General features: G+C 54.3%; 1 protein-coding gene across 4 annotated transcripts in view; it reads right to left on the bottom strand.

The window, feature by feature from the left end:
* Positions 1-23,462, bottom strand: part of FANCA (FA complementation group A) — a 1,007,136-nt gene that overhangs the window by 163,611 nt on the left and 820,063 nt on the right. The window lies entirely within an intron of this gene.

The raw sequence follows: 23,462 nt of genomic DNA, 5'->3' as shown, positions 1-23,462 counted from the left end.
GACGTCGGCGGTCGGGCACTGGTGCGCCCGGGGCAGCAGTGCCGGCGGGACGCGGGGCCCCGGAGCAGGGCCTCCCCCGTCGCCAACTACATTCGGCCCGTCTGGTGGCGAGGACATCGGCATGGCGCAACGCCACATTTGAGGTGGAGGAGTGGCAATGGCGGAGTTGACAAGGTAGAGGAGGCACTGGCGCACGGCAGACGGGGAGGCGGTCTGAGGCGCTGGGAGCTGCCTGCGGCAAGAAGAAGGCGCCGCTTCATCAGCGCAACCCCCGGGGGGAGGTCCTCGGCATCCCCCAGAGTCCTGTGTGGCCACACGGCGGACGGCGCGTGCATGTCGGAGGATCAGCGCTGAAGGCACCGGCGGAGCGTGGTGTGCAGCGACCCATCCGGGTGAGGAGCCGGCGAGTGGTGGAGGCCTGCATAGTGCTGGGACTGAAGGGGGGCATAGACGGGACCCCGTGGCGAAGGGCAGGCAGCAACTTGGTGTCTCCGTGGCGGGAGGCGATACCTGCCCGGCCCCGCTGATCTCCCGGCCCCTCACGGACTCTCCTGTTGTTGCGGGCCGAGGGGCGCGGGGTCCCCCAGCGCAGGCCATCATGGGAGGAAAGGGCCACCGTGGGGGAGCACAGGCCAGGCTCGAGAAGTACGCCTTTCAGATGGATCGGACTGCCTCCCCCCCCTGAAAAGACCAAAGAGATCACCCTGGCAGATGTTATGGCCACGCTGACCCAGATGCAGGCCTCGATAGGCACCATTTCCACGGATGTCACGCTGCTGAGAGCCGATGTCGCCAAAATCAATACGAGACTGTCCGAAGTCGAAACAACTACAGCGACCCTCACCAAAGATGCGGTCGAGAGTAGGAAGCGGATACAATCGCTGGAACTGGTACAAAAACAGCTGCTGGTCAAGCTCGATGACCAGGAGGTCAGGTCCAGACGGAATAACGTGCGCGTCGTGGGTGTGCTGGAGAGCGAACGGGGACCGGCATTGGACCTCTTCGTTGAGAAACTTATCACGGAACAGCTGCAGCCACGTGGACTCTCAAAATTTTTCTCAGTCAAAAGGGCGCACCGGGCGCGGGGGGGCCCCGGGGGGGAGGCCGAGACCCGGGGCCCCCCCGCGCCCGATCCTGGCCCGCATTTTCAAATTCCGAGACAGAGACGCTATCCTCCAGGCGGCGCGTACCGCCCCCCCGCTGAGGGTGGACAACTGCACGGTAAACCTCTATCCGGACTACACCGCGACTGTGATGCGGCAACGCCGGGACTTCCTTGCGGTCAAGGTGGAGCTGCGCGCTCGAGAACTTAAATACGCAATGCTCTACCCAGCGAAACTACGGGTGGAGGCCGAGGGGCGCACATGGTTCTTTGCCACGCCGACGGAGGCCACGGAGTGGTTGGAGGGTTGGCGCCCGTCGAAAATGACGGCCCGAGCGGGGCGCACCCCACGAAGCCATTCTGCCTCCCCTGAAAATCTGGAAGAAACGGGGTCGAGGGAAGATGACAGCACGCTGCAGAGCTGAGGCCGCGACGGAGCGGGCAAACTTCGGCGACGGGGGGCTGTCGGGTGCCGGCTGGGTCCGGGCACTCGGGGGGGGGGGACTCAGACATTGCAGGGGCGATGCGGTCTCTGATCTTTGAACTTTGCAGTCTTCTGATAACCGGTTTCTTGAATGGACAAGCACATGGTGCGGGGATCGGAAGAGGGACAGTGAGCAGCTTCTCCCCCACACGCAAGTAGCAAGTTGTGGGACTCAAGCACTCTGCTAAGTTGGGGTGGCGGGTAGTTTTAAATCCGCCAGGCAGGGAGGAGGGAGGGGGGACTGGGGCACCTTGGGAAAGTTGATTTGTGTTCTGTTCTAGGTTTAGCAACTATTCATTGACGAACTTTGCAAGCTAGGACTGTTAGAGATCCTAGGAGGGGTGCCCGGCAGCGAGTACTCTCAACCACCCTACATGGCAGGGGAATCACATAGTAATGCCCGGGAGGCCACCGCTAGCCCCACTGCGAGGCTAGCGCAACCACACAGTCCCTCATTCAGTGTTCTGTCGTGGAATGTGAACGGACTGGGAGATAAGATTAAACAAGGGCTGGTCCTACAATATCTCAAGCGCCGGGGGCCGGCGGTGGCACTCTTACAGGAAACACATCTAGTAGGCACGACCGCGAAAGCACTGGATAGATGGGGATTCAAGATGGCGATACACTCTGAGTTCACGTCTGGGTCCCGAGGGGTGGGCATATTAGTAAACAAGCACTTCCCACTGATTATGGTTGACTCCCGTAGGGAGGAGCAGGGCTGATTCGCGGCGCTGACCTGCCAGTGGGAAGGGAAAGTGTATAATTTGGTGACTGTATACATCCCCCCGGCACTCCACCAGGATACTTTCCGGGCATTGGGTGAATTCCTGCTGACGTTACCACAAGGGGAGCTCATCATGGGCGGGGACTTCAATGCAACTATGGACCCGTTGCTGGACAGGTCATCATTCAGAGAACACGGTAGCGCCACCCCCAAACTGCGTGAATTCACGGAGGCCCTCGGCCTCATAGACACCTGGAGGGCGCTCAGTCCGGAGGACAGGCAATACACATTTCACTCAGGGGCCCACAACACCCTTTCCCGCCTAGACTATATTTTCACATCACCTACAGGGTTGAGGGGAATGAAGGACGTTTCCCACTTACCCAGGGGCATCTCGGACCACTCTCCGGTAGTAATTACTTTTACAAACTTTATCCCAAGTCGGCGCAGGATGTTCCCAATCCACCCGGGTTACCTCAAAATCCCTAAAATTCGTAAAGCCCTTCAGGCCACAACCAAACAGTATTTCGCTGAAAACAAGGACTCGGGGGTCGGCCCGACGACGTTGTGGGAGGCGTACAAAACAGTCCTTCGCGGACAAGCAATCTCAATGGTTACAGACCATAAGAGAACTCAACAGCAGGAGGTGCTTAGGCTCGAGCGGCGGGTGAAGGAGGCAGAGGCCAGCCACGCCACGCATACTGATGATGACACCACGCATAGAGTCCACATGGCGCAGCAGGAATACAAGTCCTATCTTTGGGAGGCCGCGCGAGTCAAACAGGTGGCAGCACGTCAAACGATTTATGAGCTGGGGGACAAGGCAGGTAAACTGCTGGCCTGGCTTGAGAAGGGGGAGCGGGCGGCGCGTTGGGTGGCGCGGATCAGGCTATATTCGGGAGATTTCACGTCGGAACCACGGCAAATCGTGGAGGCGCTAGCGGCTCACTACAAAAAGGTCTATACACCAGAGGCCACGACCACGGTGGCGGACAACGAGGCCTTCCTCAGGGACATCGCGATGCCAGGGCTGGCCTCGTCTGGGGTGGATGCCCTGGAGGTGGACCTGAAGGCGGAAGAGCTCACATTAGCAATACTCTCTCTCCGTGCTGGGAAGGCGATGGGGCCAAATGGAATCCCTGTGGAGTTCTATAAGAAGAACGCTACCCACATAGTCCCGCACCTATTGGCCATGTACAAAGACAGCCTATCGACAGGGATCCTACCCCACGACCAGAGAGTGGCTACCATAGTGGCGATTCCGAAGCCTAACAAACCAGCGCATGAATGCGCTTCCTATCGCCCAATCTCGTTGCTGAACGCTGAGGCGAAGATTCTGGCAAAGGTGCTGGCGACAAGGCTGCAGCCCTACCTTCCAACCCTGATACACCCGGACCAGTCGGGGTTCATGCCTCACCGAAATATCGCCCTGAATCTACGGCGGCTCCACGGGATTCTCACGCGCCGCTCTTTGATAGAGGAAGACGCAGCCATCCTCTCGCTGGACGCGCAGATGGCTTTCGACCGGGTGGAGTGGCCATTCCTCTTCGCCGTTCTGCGCCGCGTGGGAATCGGCCCCAAGATGTGCGCATGGATCCAGCTCTTGTATACTGAGCCGCTGGCACAGGTGGTGGTCAACGGACATATCTCGGACCCCTTCCCGCTGGGGCGGGGGACGCGACAGGGCTGCCCTCTTTCCCCGCTCCTTTTTGCTCTGGCCCTGGAGCCGCTTGCGGCCTGGCTGCGGCAGGACCCGGTGATCCGGGGACTGAAGTGCACCATGGGGTGGGAGGACCGCATCTCCCTCTATGCTGATGACATCCTGCTGTACCTAGCCTCACCGGCGCGCTCGATCGCCTGTCTCCTGGACATCTGTGCGTCGTACGGGAGGGTGTCCGGATATGAGATTAACTGGGAGAAGTCAATTGTATATTTGCTCCGAGGCTCCCCGCCTCGGCTCCCGAGGGGATGCGAGATCCGGGTGGTGGAGGACGGGTTCAAATACTTAGGAATCTATGTGACCACTGACAGGGAAAGATTTGTGGCTGAAAATCAAACGAAGCCCCTACATAGGTTCCGCAGCGACGTCAAGCACTGGCGTTCCTTACCCTTGACACTGCTGGGGAGAGCCGCCCTCTTCAAAATGATGGCTCTCCCTAGATTTTTGTACATGCTTCAAAATACCCCCTTCCCGGTGCCGCCAACGTATTTCGCCTCCATCAACGCAGAGGTTACCAGCCTATTGTGGGAGGATAAGGCGCCGCGGATCGCGCTCCATAAGCTCACCAGGGGGTGGTACGACGGAGGCATAGCCCTCCCAGACATAAGACTGTATTATTGGGCATCGCAACTTATGGTGATCAATCAGTGGCTTCATGTGCCTGGGGAGGACCCGGCGTACCGTATGGATTGGCAGCGGCTGGGGGGTCATGGGAGCGCTCTACAACCACAGGAGGGGCCGCTGCCCCTCGGGCCCCAAGGCGCATACCCTCCAGATATGGTTTGCGGCACAGCGGGCTCTGGGCTGGGCCGGGAAAATAACCCAGGCCACACCCTTATGGGAGGCAAAACAGTTAGGGGTGCTGCGCACCACCAAGGGGTTCCATCAATGGGATCTGATCGGCATCTCCAGGGTTGGTGACCTTTGGAAGAAGGGAGAGCCGGTCACATTCGCCCAATTACAAGCAGATTACGACCTGGCCGACACCGAACGATTCAGGTACATGCAAATCCGTCACGCACTCCAGGCGGTGGTCCCGCCCGGGACCCGGGTCCCGTAATCGTCGCCATTGGAAGACCGGCTCCTCACGGAACATCTGACACAAAGGGCGACCTCCCTGAAATACCGAAAAATGATAAACAATCGGCCAGAACCATTTGCAGCCCTTAAGTGTAGATGGGAGACTGAGCTGGGGGACTTTGACGAAGCGGAATGGCAGGCGGCGCTCTCCTCCCCTAGGGAGGTGGGCATATCGTCCAAACTGCGGCTGGTCCAACTAAAAATTTTGCACCGCACATACTACACCCGTACACTCCTATTTAGACTTAACCAAGCTGACTCCCCCCTATGTCTCAGGCAGTGTGGGATGGAGGGAACCCTCTTACATACCCTCTGGGAATGCCCTGTCATAACTCTGTACTGGAAGGGAATAATGCGCACACTCTCCCAGGTGACCAAGGTTCCGACGCTCTCGGAGCCGCGGAGATGTCTCCTCAATGTCTGAGAACCGACAGATCTCAATAGAGTGACACAACTCTGGGTAACACTGGGACTCATGTTGGCGAAACGCAATATAGCCCAGGGATGGGGATCTGGGCAAACACCGACCCTCGCTCAATGGTCCCGGGATATGGACTCCACAATGGTTGTCGAAAAAACTGTATATATTCATAGAGGTTGTCCCAACAAATGGACCCAGGTGTGGGGTGGGTGGAATGCCTATAGAGGAAATATATGTGAACCCCCACGTGATTCTTCAGACTCTGAATTAAGTGACCATGAATAGACGATCTACCGCTTGTTTACAGAATGAGATGGACACTGTCATGCGAAGCCGAAGGGGCACCATTGTTTTTCGAGAATGTCCTGAAAGCTTAGTTACACTCTCGATGGGTTGGTATACTGCTGAACTTGATGCCAATGTATGTTGCTTTCTGTTTACAAAACGTAATAAAAATATTTACAAAAAAAAAAAAAGGGGGAGCCTACACTGGCCTGGTGGAAGTTCACGCCGTGGAGCAGACGTGTTGTCACGGAAGAGTGGAGGCTGGTGTCACCTCTGAGCTTCACCCGGTCTAAGCAATGGACTCCCCTTGAGCGAAGTGGGGTGAAATGATGGAGCAGTAGGTGAGGTGTCTCTGCTACTAACTGTCTCTTGATTCTTTACTGATTCTCTCCTTTCCTTCTTATTTTCTGATTCTTATATCCATACATATATATTTCTACATATATATATTTGCTTTGATTGTGTATTTCAATCATACTATTGATATGTTAGAGTCTGCTATGATAGGTGCATTTGGCTTACTGTGTGGTGCTATTTACTAACAAATACATCCCAGATATACCAATTCGTCTTTTCCTTGTAGCAGGAGGTGTGGACGCTTCTTGGCCAAGTATTCTGTTGTAGAAGGATGGGTGAATCCCCTTCTAGCAGGTAATTGTGTTATAGGAAGTTGTTCTACTCCTGGCAAGTGATGTGCACAACAAGTTACTTACCTTCGGTAACGATGTATCTGTAAGAAACATTAGTTAGTTAGATTCCTCACCTTAGAATATCCCCAGGCGTCAGACTGGATCCGGAAGATTTTTGTAGCAATACCCCTTGTGCGTCGCTAGGCGTCGTCTGCGGCTCCGCGTCCGTCGTCGGCGTCGTGCGCCGGGATGACGTCATTGGAGTACTTAGACGCCGCCCTCGCGCGCTGACGTCAGTTCTTGTACATAGCTTTCCGCGCCAGGAACGCAGAGCCATGCAAGAGACCGAAACTGGTGCCAAAAAATCTAGGGCCCTGAAAAGGATAGCCTTAACCCTAGATGTCAGTTCGCAGAACGGGGAGGATGGGAGGGTCGGTGAGGAATCTAACTAACTAATGTTTCTTACAGATACATCGTTACCGAAGGTAAGTAACTTGTTCATCTGAAAGAAACACGTTAGTTAGATTCCTCACCTTAGAATAGATACCCAAGCAATACCATCCCCGGTGGTGGGTCTGCGAACCAAGATCACACCAGAAAGTCCTGGAGGACAGAACGGCCAAAGAAGCCATCCCTCCGGACTTGGCTGTCAAGGCAATAATGCCTGGCAAACGTGTGTAGCGAAGCCCACGTCGCCGCCTGACAGATGTCCTGCAAAGGGACTCCCCGTCCCAAGGCAGTAGTAGCCGCCGTGGCCCGAGTAGAATGGGCGCGCAGCCCAACAGGAGGGTCCTTTTTAGCCAAGGAATAGCAAATTTTTATACACAAAACGACCCACCGAGAGATGGTTCGTTTGTGCACAGCTTTCCCCTTCTTAGCGCCCACGTACCCAACAAAAAGCTGGTCGTCCACCCGGAACTGTTTTGTGCGGTCCAGATAAAAGGAGAGCGCACGTTTTGGGTCCAGACGGTGGAGCCTCTCTTCCTCTTTGGAAGGATGCGGAGGCGGAAAGAAGGTGGGCAAGGTGACAGACTGCCCAAGGTGAAATGGAGTCACCACTTTAGGAAGAAAGGAGGGACGAGGCCGAAGGACAACCTTGTCCGGATGAACAGATAGAAAAGGAGGCTTTGAAGATAAAGCCTGGAGCTCACTCACCCGTCTAGCCGAGGTGATGGCTACCAGAAAAGCAGTCTTAAGAGTTAGAAGACGAAGAGGTCAATTGTGAAGAGGCTCGAAGGGAGCGCACATCAGGAATGTCAATACCAGATTCAAGTCCCACTGAGGCATTACAAAAGGGACAGGAGGGAACGTGTGTGTAATGCCTTTGAGAAAGCGTGTAACCACAGGGGACTTGAAAAGAGAAGGCTGATCAGGAAGCCGCAAGAAGGCGGAGATGGCAGCAAGATAACCTTTCAGGGTGCCCAGGGCAGAGCCCTGCCGGGCCAGAGAAAGAAGGAAGAGGAGAACCTCAGAAAGAGGGGCGGAAAGGGGATCCACAGCCTTTGCTGTGCACCATGCCACAAATTTGTTCCACCGGCAGGCGTATACCGACTTTGTGGAGGGACGCCTGGCTGCCAGAATGATATCACAGACTTCAGGAGGCAAGTCAAATGGCATCAACTGCCGCCGCTCAATCTCCACGCATGGAGGTGGAGGCTGGACAGGTTCGGGTGGAGGACCGTCCCCTGCTGCTGCGACAGAAGATCCTCCCGAAGGGGCAGACGTATCGGGGGATCGGTCAACAGACTGAGTAGCTCGGGATACCAGTATCTTCGTGCCCAATCCGGAGCCACCAAGATGACTTGGGCCCGGTTGTGCCTGATCTTCTTCAGCACTCTGGGCAGAAGTGGTATAGGCGGAAAGGCGTACAACAGACCGCAACTCCACTCGTGACGAAAAGCGTCGCCGAGCGAGCGCCGCCTTGGAAATTCCAACGCGCAGAACTGCTGACATTGCGCGTTCTCTTCGGTGGCGAATAGATCTAACCAAGGCTCTCCCCACTGCTGAAAGAGACCTTGCGCCACTTCGGAGTTCAGACGCCATTCGTGATCCATCATGCACCGGTGGCTGAGTTCGTCTGCTCTGGCGTTCAGAGAGCCCGCCAGATGTTGAACCACCAGGGTGACGCCCTGGTGTTCCAGCCACGTCCAGAGGCGCAGAGCCTCCTGACAAAGGGTCCACGACCCCACCCCGCCCTGTTTGTTGCAATACCACATGGCGGTGGTGTTGTCCGTGAACACCTGCACGACACTTCCCCTGACAGAGGGAAGGAAGGCTTTCAGTGCAAGCCGGATCGCTCTCAACTCCAACAGGTTGATGTGGAGACGAGACTCCGCCGGAGACCAGAGGCCTCTGATCTCCGCCTCCCCCATATGGCCACCCCAACCCAGGAGGGACGCATCCGTCACTACGACATGCTCCGGTTGGGGAAGGGAGAGGCTCTTGCCCTTGACCCACTCGCGGTCCGTGAGCCACCACTGCAACTGCTGTGCAGTGCCCTCCGAGATCAAGACATGGTCGGACAGATTGCCGTGATGCTGGGCCCACTGAAACTTCAGGTCCCACTGCAGAGCCCGCATGCGCCGCCTGGCGTGATGCACTAGTAGGATGCAGGAGGCCATCAGCCCCAGAAGCCGCAACACTAGCCTGACCGAAACCCGGGATAGAGGCCGAAAGATGGGAATCAGGGCCTGTATATCCCGGACCCGCTGTTCCGGTGGATGGACCCGGAACTGCGCCGAATCGAGAACCGCTCCGATGAAGAGGAGCTTCTGAGAGGGACTCAGGTGTGACTTCGGCACGTTGATGGAAAACCCCAGCAAATGCAGGAGATCCGCCGTAGTCTGGAGGTGGGAGACGACTGCCTGGGGCGAGCCCGCCTTCAACAACCAGTCGTCGAGATAGGGGAAGACTGAAACCCCTGATCTGCGCAGATGAGCTGCGACCACCGCCAACACTTTCGTGAACACCCGAGGGGCACTGGTGAGGCCGAAGGGGAGCACGGTAAACTGAAAGTGCTCTTGGCCCACCGTGAACCGCAGGTAACGCCGGTGGGCCGGCAGGACGGGGATATGAAAATATGCGTCCTGCAAGTCCAACGCTACCATCCAGTCTCCAGGGTCTAGGGCAGCTAAAACCTGAGCCAACGTTAGCATCTTGAACCTGTCCTTTCGGAGGAAGGCATTGACGTTCCGGAGGTCCAAGATAGGGCGTAGGCCCCCTTTGCCCTTCTTGGGAACCAGAAAGTAGTGGGAATAACAACCACGACCTACTTCTGGACTCGGAACGCGCTCGACGGCCCCCTTGGCCAAGAGAGCCGAAACTTCCTCGCGGAGAAGATTCAAATGATCCCCCGAGATACGGTGGTGCTGCGGTGGCATGGGTGGAGGGGTCGTCTCGAAGGGGAGGGAGTAGCCCCTTCGGACGATTTGCAGCACCCACCTGTCCGATGTAATGGACCGCCAGTGGAGCAGGTGATGGCGAACTCTGCCGCCCACTGGCGTGGTATGGGCCTGAAAGCTCGGACTAGGAGGGCTTTGAGGCGGATGCTGCCGGGGTGGAAGTGGGCTGACCACGTCGGCCTCCATTTCCGCCACGGCGGAAGCCACGTCCGCGACCGCGCGCAGGTTGGTTCTGCGGCTGGTGGCTTTGCGGACGTGAGGAGGCGCCCCTTCCTTGGCCACGAAAGGGGCGAAAAGCGGAGTTGTGCGCCCGCGGAGCCGAAAGGCCCAAGGACTTGGCCGTAGCCCGGGAGTCCTTAAAGCGGTTCAGCGCACTGTCCGCCTTCTCACCAAACAGGCGAGTGCCATCAAAGGGCATGTCCATGAGGGTGGTCTGGACATCCCCGGAAAATGACGTGGACCGCATCCAGGCGTGGCGGCGGAGCGCCACCGTGGTTGAAATCGCCCGACCCAGCGAGTCCGTGGTGTCAAGCCCACATCGTATGGCGTGCCGTGCTGCATCCCTCCCATCGGCCAAAGCCTGGGTAAGACGCGTCCGGACCTCCTCCGGGCACAGGGGCAGCACGTCCTCCACCGTATCCCACAGGGAATGGGAATAACGGTCCAAGAGACAGGCGGTATTTAAGGACCGCAGGCCCAAACTAAGGGACGAGAACAGTTTCTTGCCAAACTGCTCGAGTCTCTTGGAATCCCGGTCCGGCGGAGCGGTCGGGAAGGAGGATTGGGAGGTAGAGGCCTGGATAACCAGACTCTCGGGGGTGGGGTGTTGGGACAGGAAACTGGGGTCGCCCGGAGCAGGGCGGTGGCGCCTGGCAACGTTCCTATCCACAGGAGGAACTGTGGAGGGCTTGGACCAGGTGCCCTGCAGAACGTCAGTGAGGGCCTCGTTGAACGGCAGCAGAGGCTCAGTGGAGCTTGCTGAGGTTTGAAGCACCTCAGTGAGGATGTTAGTCCTCACAGCCACGGCAGGCAACTCGAGCCCAAGGGCCTCGGCCGCCTTGCGCAGCACCACAGAAAATGCTGCACCCTCCTCCGAAGCCACGGTCGGAGGAGAAGTGAATCCAGCGTCTGGCGAGGTGTCCAGCCCACTGGCCTCCCCCAGTTCATCTGCCCAGTCCTGAGAAAGCTGTGACTGAACAGCCAGAGGGTCCTCGAACCCCTCCCAGTCGCCCCCTTCTTCCGATTCCTGATAAACAGGAGGAATGATCGGAACCGGACTGTAGAGATGGTAGGACTCAAGCGGCGTCGGATGCGGCGTCGGTCGACGCCGCATCCGCCGGATGAGGGCTAAACTGGGGTGTCGGCGTCAAAGGCGTCGGCGGCGTCGGTGGTTCAGGCGTCGGCGCCGGTGGAGGAGTGACTAGGTCAACCGGCGTCGACTGGGGCCCAGGCATGGGCCCCGCGGGGACCTGCGGCGTCGAGACCGGAGTCGTCGACGGCGCCGGGGCCGGAGCCGCCGGCAGGCGAGGTCGCCCAGTCGATTCCGCGGGGCCCGAAGGCGTGCCAGCGGGCGTCGACGGCGGGGCCAGGCTCCTCATGGCCGAGAGGAAGGCACTGATCTCCGCCGGCGCCGCGTCAGTCCCAGGGACCGGAAGGTATGGGGGCGGACGCGGCACCTGCGGCTCCGCCGGAGCCGCGGGGGTGGAACCACCCTGACCCTCGGCCGAGTCGCGTGACCGGCGAGGGGAGTCCGAAGAGCGGTGTCGCCTCTTGGACTTCTTTGAGCGTTTGGACTTACCCGACGACTTGGAGCCGGACGATCGATGGCGTCGGCTAGGGCTCCGCGAGCGATCCTTGGACCTCCTCCTGGACCGGGATCGCGCACGACGCGGAGCCGAGTGGCGAAGCTCGAGAAGCTTGCGGGACCGCTCCCGCCTAGCCTTCGAAGTCAGGGCCTGGCAGTCGTTGCACGACTCCGCGTCGTGGTCGGGGCCTAAGCAGTAGAGGCACCGGCGGTGGTGATCGGTCACCGACATCAGTCGATGACAATCCTCGCAAGCCTTGAACCCAGGCATCCTACCGGCACCAGATGTCGACAGACAAGGATCAAAAATGATCAAAAAAGATTTAGTCAAAAAAGACTAAAAGGGGTAGCTCTCCCGGATCTGCGCTTACTGGCGCGGAAAAAAGAAGAACTGACGTCAGCGCGCGAGGGCGGCGTCTAAGTACTCCGACGACGTCATCCCGGCGCACGACGCCGACGACGGACGCGGAGCCGCAGACGACGCCTAGCGACGCGCAAAGGGTATTGCTGACGAAAAATCTTCCGGATCCAGTCTGACGCCTGGGGATATTCTAAGGTGAGGAATCTAACTAACGTGTTTCTTTCAGATTCTCTCAACAAGCCCATTGCACTGTGGGTGATAGGGTGTGTGGAACTTGTAGTTCACACCACACTCCTTCCACATTGCAGTCAAATATCCTGACATGAAGTTGGCACCTCTGTCAGAAATTACCTCCTTTGGAAAGCCCACTCTGGAGAATACTCCAAGTAGGGCCCTTGCCACAACAGGAGCTGTTGTGGTCCTCAGGGGAATAGCTTCTGGATACCTGGTGGCATGGTCCACTATCACCAGTATAAATCTGTGCCCAGATGCTGTTTGTGGGTCCATTGGTCCTACAATATCTATGCCCACTCTTTCAAAGGGAACCCCCACCACAGGTAGTGGTATGAGGGGGGCCTTTGTGGTGCCACCTGATTTGCCACTGGCTTGGCAGGTGACACAGGAGCGACAAAACTCCTTGGTATCTTCTGACATATGGGGCCAGTGAAAGTGAGGGACAAGCCTGTCCCAAGTCTTGTTCTGGCCTAAGTGTCCTGCAAGGGGAATATCATGGGCCAAGGTAAGAAGGAAGCCTCTGAACTTCAGTGGTATGACCAGCCTCCTGGATGCACCAGGCTTGGGGTCTCTAGCCTCTGAATACAGCAGACCTTCATCCCAATACACTCTATGGGTACCTTGAGCATTCCCTGCAGCCTCAGCAGCAGCCTGCTGTCTGAGGGGTTCAAGAGAGGGGCCGTCTAATTGTGCCTGCCTCAGATCTGCCCTTGAAGGTCCCCCTGTCCCAAGAAACTCAACCTGATCAGGTTCAAGTTCTTCTAGGACAGTTCCTTCAGGGCTCTCAGAATCATCCTCCTGGGAGGGCTGATCCACCACCTGAGGCAGGGGGGAAGGCACAGCCTTAACCCTACTGCTCTTTCTCTTGGGTTGTGACTGGTCCATGGTTCCAGGATCCAGCACTTGTTCAGTGTTGCACTGTTTGGCCTGTGACCTGGTCACAGCAAGGACATGTGCATCTATCCCCAGCATTTCTGCATGGGTCCTATACTCCACTTCAGACCAAACTGAAGTTTCAAGATCATTGCCCAGTAAACACTCTACAGGAAGGTCTGAACTAACAACAACTTTCTTGAGCCCAGTTACCCCTCCCCAGGAGAAGTTAACAATTGCCACACTATGGGAAGTAGTGGCATTGCTAGCGTTGGTCACTAGGTAGTTCTCGCCTAGTATGATCTGTCCAGGGTCCACAAAGGCAGGTGTCACCATTGTGACACTAGCCCCAGTGTCCCTGTAGGCCTGAGCCATTCTTTGGTTGATAAAAGGAGTCTGTCTGTACTTGCCCAGGTTACTGGGGCCTACAGTAGAGGACAAAGCTATGTCCCCATCACAGATCAGAACAGCCTGAGTAGGTATCCTGACTAGGCCAGAATCCTCCTCAGTTCCCAGGGTTAACCCTACTACACCCTTTTGCTGGGAACCACCACCTACAGCTGAACTAGGGGGTACAGTTGCCTTAGGGGCAATGGTGGCTAGGGGCTTATCCTTTTTGGTGCACTCACTAAACCAATGTGAGTTGGACTTACAATATTTGCACCATGGTTTCTTTTGGCCATCTTTCTTTTTATCCTTTTTGGGACCACCCTCCCCCTGAGCCTTTTGGGGGCCTGGTGAAGACTTCTGGTCTTTTTGTTTCTGATCATTACCCTTCTGGTCTGCCTTTTTCTGATCACCGCCCTGGTTCTGGTTTTTCTGCTTAACTCTAGTCCTGACCCATCTATCTGCCTTCTTTCCCAATTCTTGGGGAGAAGTCAGATCAGAATCAATCAGGTGTTGAAGTAGTAGCTGGTTTTGACAGTTGTTAAGGATTTGTTCTCTCATGATCAAATTATACAATCCTGTATAGTCCTTAACCTTACTTCCCAATAGCGAGCCTTCCAAAGCCTTAGTGGCACAATCTACAAAGTCAGTCCAGTCCTGAGTCTGTGTCTCCTGGGTATCCCTGAACAACAACCTGTATTGTTCAGTGGTTAGGCCAAACCCATCAATTAGAGCACTCTTCAGGACAGTGTAATTGTCAGCATCCTCATCACTAACTGTGAGGAGCTTGTCTCTACCTTTCTCAGAGAAGGAGAGCCACAAGATAGCTGCCCACTGACTTTGGGGTACCTGCTGTACTTTGCAAGCCCTCTCCAAAGCAGTTATCCATTTGTGGATGTCATCCCCACACTTGTAGGGAGGGACAATCTTGCTCAGGTTTCTATTATCATCGGTCCTGTCTCTATCCTTAGGGATATTGCTGCCACCAGTGGGTTCTAACCCACTTAACTTCTGCTCTCTAGCCAGAGCAAGCCTCTCCTTGGCAAGGGCAAGTTATTCCCTCTCAATCCTCAGATTAGCTTCCCTCATTCTGGCTTCATGCTCTTTTCTCTGTGGGGAAGTCATTCCCCTGTGAGAAGAGGCATTGGAGCTGTCAGAGACATGGAAGTGGATGGATTCCCTTGAAGGGGATCTGTCTCTCCTGCTTCTCTGTTTAAGTCCACTTGGGGGTCTGAATGGGGGGATCCCAGTCAGACTCCCATGCAAGCTTAAGTTAGCCTGGCTAAGCCTCCTAACTTCGACCTGGCTATCTACCTCCTCATCTGAAGTCCCATCTGACTCATCTGTGGGGGGTAGACCCTCACCTGTACCTAGGGTACTAGCCTGGGAGGCCCTATGAGCATCATACTCCTCTAGGATCTCTACTAGCTGAATGAGGGTAGAGTTTGCACCCTGTTTTAACTTCCTGGAGGTACACAATTGTCTCATCCCCTGGAAAGTTAGGGTATCATATCTAGAGGGGATCTTTCTAGGATCTACCCCTCCTGAGAGAGTATCAGCCTGATCTCCTCCCAGAGACATGATCTAGTGAGGGTGTGGTGTGTGCACCTACCTACACTAGTTGTATCTACTAAACCTCTCTAGTAGTTGTAGTCAGGGTGTGCTAGGCCCTTCAACCTACAACAACTAAGTCCAGTAGGACTTAAGTATTATAATCTATGTTATATGTACCTAGACACTATCTGTGTGATCTTTCAATTTAGTATCTCAAGATTACAATGGTATTACAACAGCAAGCTCAGATCCCAACCGCTGCTCACCAATGTGAGAAGTTGGCCTAATATATGATGTCACTAATTCTAGTGTACACCTTGTATCAGTCCAAACAACCCTTATGGTGATTGGTTGTAAAGTCAACCTTATAGACCAGCTATCCTAGTGGTAGCATGGACAAGAGCAGTCTTAGGCTAAACTCTGAATGGCATGTGAAGCCAGCTGTTATACCATTTGTAACCCCTTGAATACCAAATGAAAGGACACCACAACAGATATATATATAAAATAAAGTGTATTTATTCTAGTCAAACCCTCAGCACTCTTTATGAGATTCGAGGTAAGTACAACACAGTCTTATTCAAGCATACATTAAGTCACACAGGTAAGTAATACAGTTAGGCCCTAGGGGCCACGCAAGCCATATACTAAAGAAGTGGTATAAGGACCACTGTCACGGAAATAGGATAGGCCTAGGGAATCGCTGGGGCTACACTGCACTACCAAAGGTTAGGAAGTGGGAGGCCCACGGGATTCAGGTGCAGAGTGGAAACACTCACGCGTAATGCGTATAATCGATAGAAATAGTACAGTTTAGAATTAATAAGATTTAGGACACTTCTGGAGTAGCTAGGAAGTCGAGACTGGAAAACTAGACACTAGGATAGTCAATACCCTGATGAACACCGGAGTACCCAAGTTACCTAGCCCACGGGCTGCGGGTGCATAGGTGTGAAGATGCGTCGGGTTTCGTCGTCGACTCCTATGGATGCCTGAAGGAAAGATGCTGACAGGCAGTCAGTGAAGAGTGTCCGGTGGATCCCAAGCCTGGGATCAAGAAGGAAGGATACCTGCAAGCAGAAGGGACAGAGTCTGACCACGTGGAACCAGGAAGGAACCAGGCGATGTCGTGAAGATGCAGGTGAAGAGGTGAAGCTTGTCGCAGCAGCCACGGGTACCAGGAGACGTCGAGGACGACCAGGACCAGGAGGCGAGCTGTCCCACGAAGGCTCTTGCTGTTGGCGGCGTCGAAGTCGAACTAGGACTCACCAAGCCTTGGCAAGCGGAACCCAAGCAGAATGGAGGACTTGCTTCTGGTGCAGACCAGGAAGGTCTGGGGTGCTTCTCTTTTTCAGAAGAGCAGGAGCCAGTCTGGAGGAGCCAAACCAGCAGTCGAAAGTTACAGGTGTGTCGTCGCAAAGGTTACTAGCCAACGGGCCAGTGACCGGACAGACGCGGAAAGCAGGAAAATGCAGAAGGGCCCCACGCAGGACTCGTGGAGTGTGGGGGGCTGATCTTCGGTGCAGATGATGCTTGGGGTTGGGGCTTCTCAATCCCCGGTGCACAACTTCGAGGGTGCCTCAGAAGCTGCGCTGGAAGATACTCGCCACTTTTCCCAGGTAGCCGGTCCCACGTCTCTCGTCGCCTCCACGGATCTCAGCTCGGCTGTGGATGTGGATCAGGGTCGGAGAAGTCTGGAAGTCAAGGCTCTGGTCAGGCTCTGCAGTCGGTCCCTCGTAGAACTTCAGCAAAGCAAAGGGTAAGTCTCTTGATGGTGCCTGTTTGCACAGGGTAGCCACTCCTTGGCCACAAGGGATATTCTTCAGTCTTCTTCTTTCGTCGAATGTCGAAGGTCCAGAGTTTCTGTTCAAGTTGCAGGTTCAGGATAATCTAATCTCCTGAGGTCCAGCTACCACACTTATACTAATCTGGGGGGCTGGGTTGCCTGCTAGGTCACGCCTTATGGGTGGGACCTGGGAGGGGGGTGGTTACACCCCCTTCCCTTTGTCCAGTTTCACGCCAGGACTGGGGCTGGAGTGCCCCAGCACCGGTTTGAACTGGACTATGCATGGGACACCTTGTGTGCCCCAGGCAGTGTCTCGTTTCTTTCATACCTCCCTGCCCCAATACACTAAGGCCTGTCTGGGGTGGTGCTCGCACCTCCCAAGGCAGGAAACCTATTGTCCAAGCCTCCCGTGCCGGGATCACTCCCAGCAGCAGGAGGTCAGACTTGTGTCGTGGCAGCAGCATCCATTTTGTGATGCTGGGGCTCTGGTTAACTTTAACCGGGTAAGTAGGTTTCAACATGTCTTCTCCCTCTAGAAGGGAGGGATAATATCCTCATCCCCAGAAATGGGATGGGGGTATTATTCCAAAGTGTTAGACACCTTACACGACATGTTTTGATAGAGCCAAACCATAGTTACCAGGCCTTGAAACCAGGCATCCTACCGGCACCAGAGTCGAGAAAGTGACCAAAAAGAGTCAAAACATTTAGTCAAAAAATGACTAAAGGGGTAACTCTCCCGGATCGGCGCTTACTGGCGCGGAAAAAAGAAGAACTGATGTCAGCGCGCGAGGGGGGCGTCTAAGTACTCCGACGACGTCATTCCGGCGCACGACGGACGCGGAGCCGCAGACGACGCCTAGCGACGCGCAAGGGGTATTGCTACAAAAATCTTCCGGATCCAGTCTGATGCCTGGGGATATTCTAAGGTGAGGAATCTAACTAACGTATTTCTTTCAGATAAGTATGTTTCACTCTAGAGAAGTGCTGTGTATATATTGTTTTCTTGCCTTGCCTTTGGGGGAGTGTTGAAAGTTTGCCCACCTTAGGAAGTGCTGTGTATATGTTATATTCCATAAGTTTGGAACTGATATTCTCTCCCTGGGAAAGTGACAGTACATACCTTGGTCCAGGGGAGATCTGAGCATTACAAACTTCTCCTTCCGGAGGAAGCGGTTGACATCCCGGAGGTCCAAGATGGGGCGCAGGCCCTCCTTGTCCTTCTTGGGGACCAGAAAGTAGTGGGAATAGCAACCACTCCCTACTTCCTGATCGGGAACATACTCAATGGCCCTCTTGGCCAGGAGGGCTGTGACTTCCTGACGGAGAAGAGCCAAATGATCCCCGGACATGCGGTGGTATCGAGGTGGCATAGCCGGAGGGGAGGACAGAAAGGGGAGCGAGTAATCTTGGCAGATTGTAAGCAAATCCTGTGCACACGTGACAATTTTGTTAATGAGATCACAGAAAGAACAACAAAGTTCAATGAACAATGGAGAGATGTTGTTTTAATTCAAAAGATGTTTTCATCAGTACAAAGGGCACCAGCCGCACGTGTTTCGTCAACAGTAGAACAACTGTGACTCTTCAGGGCTGGGAAACAATATGATAATAGATCAAAAACCAAAAAGCAAAAGGAGCGGAGTGACAAAAGAAATAAACATGGTGGTGACAAAACATAACGTAATTTAAAAAAGAAAAACAATCCAAGAGCACGGTAAATCAAATGACAGAATAAGTAACATCGCACTGTACGAAAAAGACAAATGCCAAGAGAAAAGGGGTTACAACAAAAGGGAGAAGAAAAACGACAAGAGAAATGGTAAGGGTTCATTAATGGAAACTGAAAAACAAAGTGCATGAGGAATAAAATCATATAGAATAACTAAAGGCCTCAACAAGTGGTACTGCCTAATTAAATAACATTGGCAAGAAACAAAATGTAGAGAATGCCTTGACATAATGTACACAAAGTAAGCAATGGAAACAAATTCAGCAGAAGAAAATTAGAATGAAAACATATGTATTTAAGAAAAACAGCCTCAAGTGGCGCAAAACATGGAATTTTAAACCAGAGGTTAGAGAACATGTAGAACATTAATCGTCAAGACTGCAACAACTGTGAAGCAAAGGGGCAGAAACGAGGAAGGGGTAACGTTTAAAAGAACGGAGTGAAAAAGCGTGCAAGGCAGTAAAAAAGAGTACAAATGCATAAGAGCATGCAACTATCAAGGGCTGCGCGGCACTAAGTAAGAGCGGATTGAAACGACAAGCATATGCCGACAGGTAATGTCATAGGGCAACTGAGGCTAGGAAAGTGGCAAGGTTGTGAAAAAAGCAACGCAAAGACGGAAAGTGTGTAGGAGCAGACTGAGAGGAGGGTAAAGTAGTGAAGTCGATAGCAACGTGGTGCGGAAAGAAAAAGAAAAACGGCACAAAAGCAAAACTCACCACGATGAGCAATGTCAGGAGAAAACAATGAAATGCCGTAGGGATCAAAAGTAGAGCAGTCTCCCATGGGTCGGTGCGACCAGGAAACCAATGGCCTGGAAGAAACACGGTAGGATTGAAGAACTAAGGGCACAGCGAAAGTACGGCATGAAAGCCAATGCGTACGGAGATAAAGCAATACCTGTATGCGACGGTGTGAGGTAGAAGATCTGGCTGCCAAAGTGCGGGAGGATGAAGGGAAAACCGGAAAGTGGTTATAAAGGCAAAACAAAACAGACGACTAGAAGGCTAATCTTCGTGAAAATAACTGGAAGTGAGGGTTCTGGTGACGTTGGTATTGTAAAAACAAAGGAGAGACTACGCCCAATGGATCATGTTGTTGCAAGTATAAAAATGACGTGAAAAAAGTAATAATAAGGCAAAAGCATGAATACACAAACGGGAAATGGGCAGAATGCCTCATCTACAATACAAGTGTTTAGAAAAACAAAACCATATGTGAGCAAGTGAACACGGAATTACAGAACATAGTAAGAAAAAAGGGGGTGGCGAGATGAATGTAAGAAAAATTAGAAAAAGAGGAGGAGGCATAATTATAGTATTTACACAATTACAATTGTTACAGAAAAATAGACTGTAAGAAAATAGTACGTGCTGTAAATATGAGTAACAAGATAAAAAAACGTATGAAAAGAAATATCATGACTTAGATCAATAGTGTATATATCGCAGTATATCAAAGGAACATAATAATAGAAAGTTCAGTAACTATAAGATAAGGCTAAAAACTCTAGTAGAGAAAACAATTATCTGCAGCACCCACTTGTCCGACGTAATCTCCCGCCAGTGGTGGAGGTGGAGGTGAACCCTGCCACCCACTGGCATGGGGTGACCTCTGAAGCTCGGATTAGGAAGGTTTCGAGGCGGAAGCAGCGGGGTAAGAAGTGGAGTGCCCCGCACGCTGGTTACCAGACCCGCCCCTGCGGAACCCAAGTCCGCGGCCTCGCTGAGGCTGGTTCTGCACTGGCTTGCTGGAAGAGCGCGCCTGGGTACCCCTGCTCTGGCCACAAAAGGAACGAAACCCCGTCGTGGCAGGGTTTTTCGAGGAAAGACCCAAAGACTTGGCCGTGGCACGAGAGTCTTTAAAGCGCTCCAGGGCATTGTCAGCCTTATCACCAAAGAGGCGGGAGCCATCGAAAGGCATGTCCATGAGCGAGCTCTGGACATCGGGAGAGAAGCCAGTGGAACGCGACCAGGCGTGGCGCCACAACGCCACCGTCATGGAAATCGCCCTGCCCAACGAATCAGCGGTGTCCAAACCACACCTGATGGCAAACTTCGCCGCATCCTTCCCCCCCTCGCAATTACCTGGGAAAGGACAGCCTGGACCTCCTCAGAGCACTGAGGCAGAACCTCCGCCACCGAATCCCACACTGCGTGGGATTAACGGCCCAATAAGCAGGCGGTATTAACCGATCTCAACCCCAAACTGGCTGAGGAGAACAACCTCTTGCCATATTGGTCCAGCCTCTTAGAGTCCTTATCCGGCGGAGCCGAGGGAAAGGCACTCCGCGATGTTGAGGCCTGAATGACCAGGCTCTCAGGCGTGGGGTGAGTGGTCAAGAAGGCAGGATCACCAGGTGCCAGGTGATGACGCCTAGCGACGTTCTTATCCACCGGCGCCCCGAGGCCGGCCGCAACCGAGTACCCAAGAGGAGTTCGGTAAGGGCCTCATTGAAAGGGAGCAGCGGCTCCGAAGATGTAGACGCCGTCTGGAGCACCTCCGTAAGGAGGTTGTTCTTAAGGGCCACCGTAGGGAGGTCGAGGTGGAGAGTCTCCACGGCTCAACGCAGCACCATCGTGTAGGAAGCTCCCTCCTCCAGAATAGGCGGTGGCGAGGCAAACTCTGGGTCAGAAGACAGATCAAGTTCACCCGCATCCTGAAGGTCATCCACCCAATCCTGCTCAGAGTCACACTGCCGCGCAAGGGGGTCCTCAGAGCCGTCCCAGTCTCATTCGGCTCCGGGGTAGAAGGAGCCAGTCGCGGCGGCAGGGCCAGAGAGGGGGGCAGGGGCGCCGGGAGTGACGCCAGGAGCGGCGCCGGCCGGGGCCAAACCGGAGCCGCATCCCAATGAGGGGCGGGATAAACGTGACCCCCAGTGTGGTGCCTGTGGCAGAGCCTGGGGCAGCGCTGGGGCCGGAGCCAAGGGCAGCGCCGGAGTCAGCGGCGTTGCACCTTGTGGCGCCGGAGCCGCGGGGCACTCAGGCGTGCCGGCGGGACCCCGAGGTCTAAACAGGCGGTCGAAGGCAGCAAGAAACTCTTGCCGCTGTTCAGGAGTCGCCGACGGACCCGGGTATAGCGGGTAGGCCGCGGGACTCCCAGGCTCCAGAGCCGCAGGGGCGGAGCCCCTGTCCCCCACGTCCGCCTACGGGGAGCGACAGGGGGACGTCGGACAGCGAACACGCTTCTTCGACTTCTTCTTATGGCATCGCTTACCGGAATCTGAAGGTGAAGACTTAAAGTCCGAAGAGCGACGGCTGCGGTACCGCGATTGGCCCCTAGACCCGGAGAGGCAGTGAGAGGAGTGCCGGACCTCCAGCAACTTCCGGCGCCACTCCTGTAATGCCTTCGGGGCCATGACACGGCAGTCCCGACAATCCCGGTATTCGTGGTCGTTCTCCAGGCAGTAGAGGCAGACATCATGGGAGTCCGCCACCGACATATTACGGTGGCACGACCCGCAAGACTTAAAGCCAGGCATCCCTACGTGCACCAGGAGATAAGAGAAGGAGACAAAAAGTCTAAAAAAATGGTCAAAAAAATTACTGAAGAACGTGCTCAATCTGAATCTGCGCTTTCGGCGCGGAAAAAGAAAGAACTGACGTCAGCGCGCATGGGTGGCACCTAAGTAGCCTCTGTGACGTCATCCCGGCACGCACGACGCCAGTGACGAGCGCGGAGCCGCACGGCGCCACCTACTGGCGCGCAGGGGTACTGCCAAGCAGAAAACTTTCCGGATCCGGACTGACGTCTGGGGAATATTCTAAGGTAAGGAATATATCACTAACGTGTCTCTTTCAGATCCCCGGATTTTACTTTGGGTTAGACAACACTTGCGCCACTTGACTATCCAAAGAAGTGTGAGACCAGAAGAAGCGGGGGTCCCATAGCGCCAGCCGGTGACACCCAGTTATTAGGTGGCTTACCGTTGTGGTAGAAGATGGTTTGGAACACATTGCTTAAATGGGCTGAAATAGGGCCTAATTAAATAGGACCAATGGCTCTGAAGATGATCAAGATGGGCAAAGAAACTTCGTTAAATGATTAGCCTTGTTTACTTCCATAGGGAGAAGTAGCTCCAGAATCCCCACTGCCTTCACTACTGCTTTAAAAGAGGCCACCTCAGTGAATGGCGGCCCTAAAGGGCACACAAATTCTACCTCCAGGGAGGTATCAAGCTTATTGGAATTAAGAAGGGCTAAGTAATCTGATGCATCAGTAGTAGTTAGCAAGTTTAGCAAGTTGGTCGCTTAACTATGGTCACTGTCATCATGGTGTATGATGTGTGCCATCTAGGTTTAGTCAGAATCTAAACCAGAGTTGTCATCTATACGCTGGCAATATTTGTCTCTAGGCAAAGGCCTAGACTGAGACTTTTCCCTACACGGTGCTCTTTCCACTAACCTCTGTGCTTGCCTCCATGAGTTAATGAGGATAGCTTTTTTCAGTGGATGAGTTCTGGAGCCAGTGGTAGCGCTGAAAACAGCACCAGTAGAGCCTTCAGCACAGGCACATCTGGAATTGGTAGGGCACCCTAGGGGGTTTGGGTTGGAGAAGAGCCAGCTGGCGGTTTTCCAGTTCGGGGCTTTGCAGGTACCATGGGGTCCAAGGGAACGCAAGGAGAGGCAGGGCTCCACGAAACAATGTCAACATGGCCTTTGTGAACGCCAAAATTAGGATTACCAGAGAAGGGATGAGAGCCATGATTGGTGTTGGCACTGGGGCTAAAACTGGTTTAGACACTGGGGTGACCACCACCAACTCAAGTTCTGAGGAAGACACAGCGGCCTGAGAAGAAGAACGGTGCCATGACCAATCCCTCGAGTGGGATCAGTGTCTTGATGCTGAATACCCCCTCCTGCACCATTTCTTGTGCTTCCACTTT

Source organism: Triturus cristatus, chromosome 12 (genome assembly GCF_964204655.1).
Source record: "Triturus cristatus chromosome 12, aTriCri1.1, whole genome shotgun sequence".
Classification (NCBI taxonomy): Eukaryota; Metazoa; Chordata; class Amphibia; order Caudata; family Salamandridae; genus Triturus; species Triturus cristatus.
This window is presented reverse-complemented; position numbering and strand designations above follow the sequence as displayed.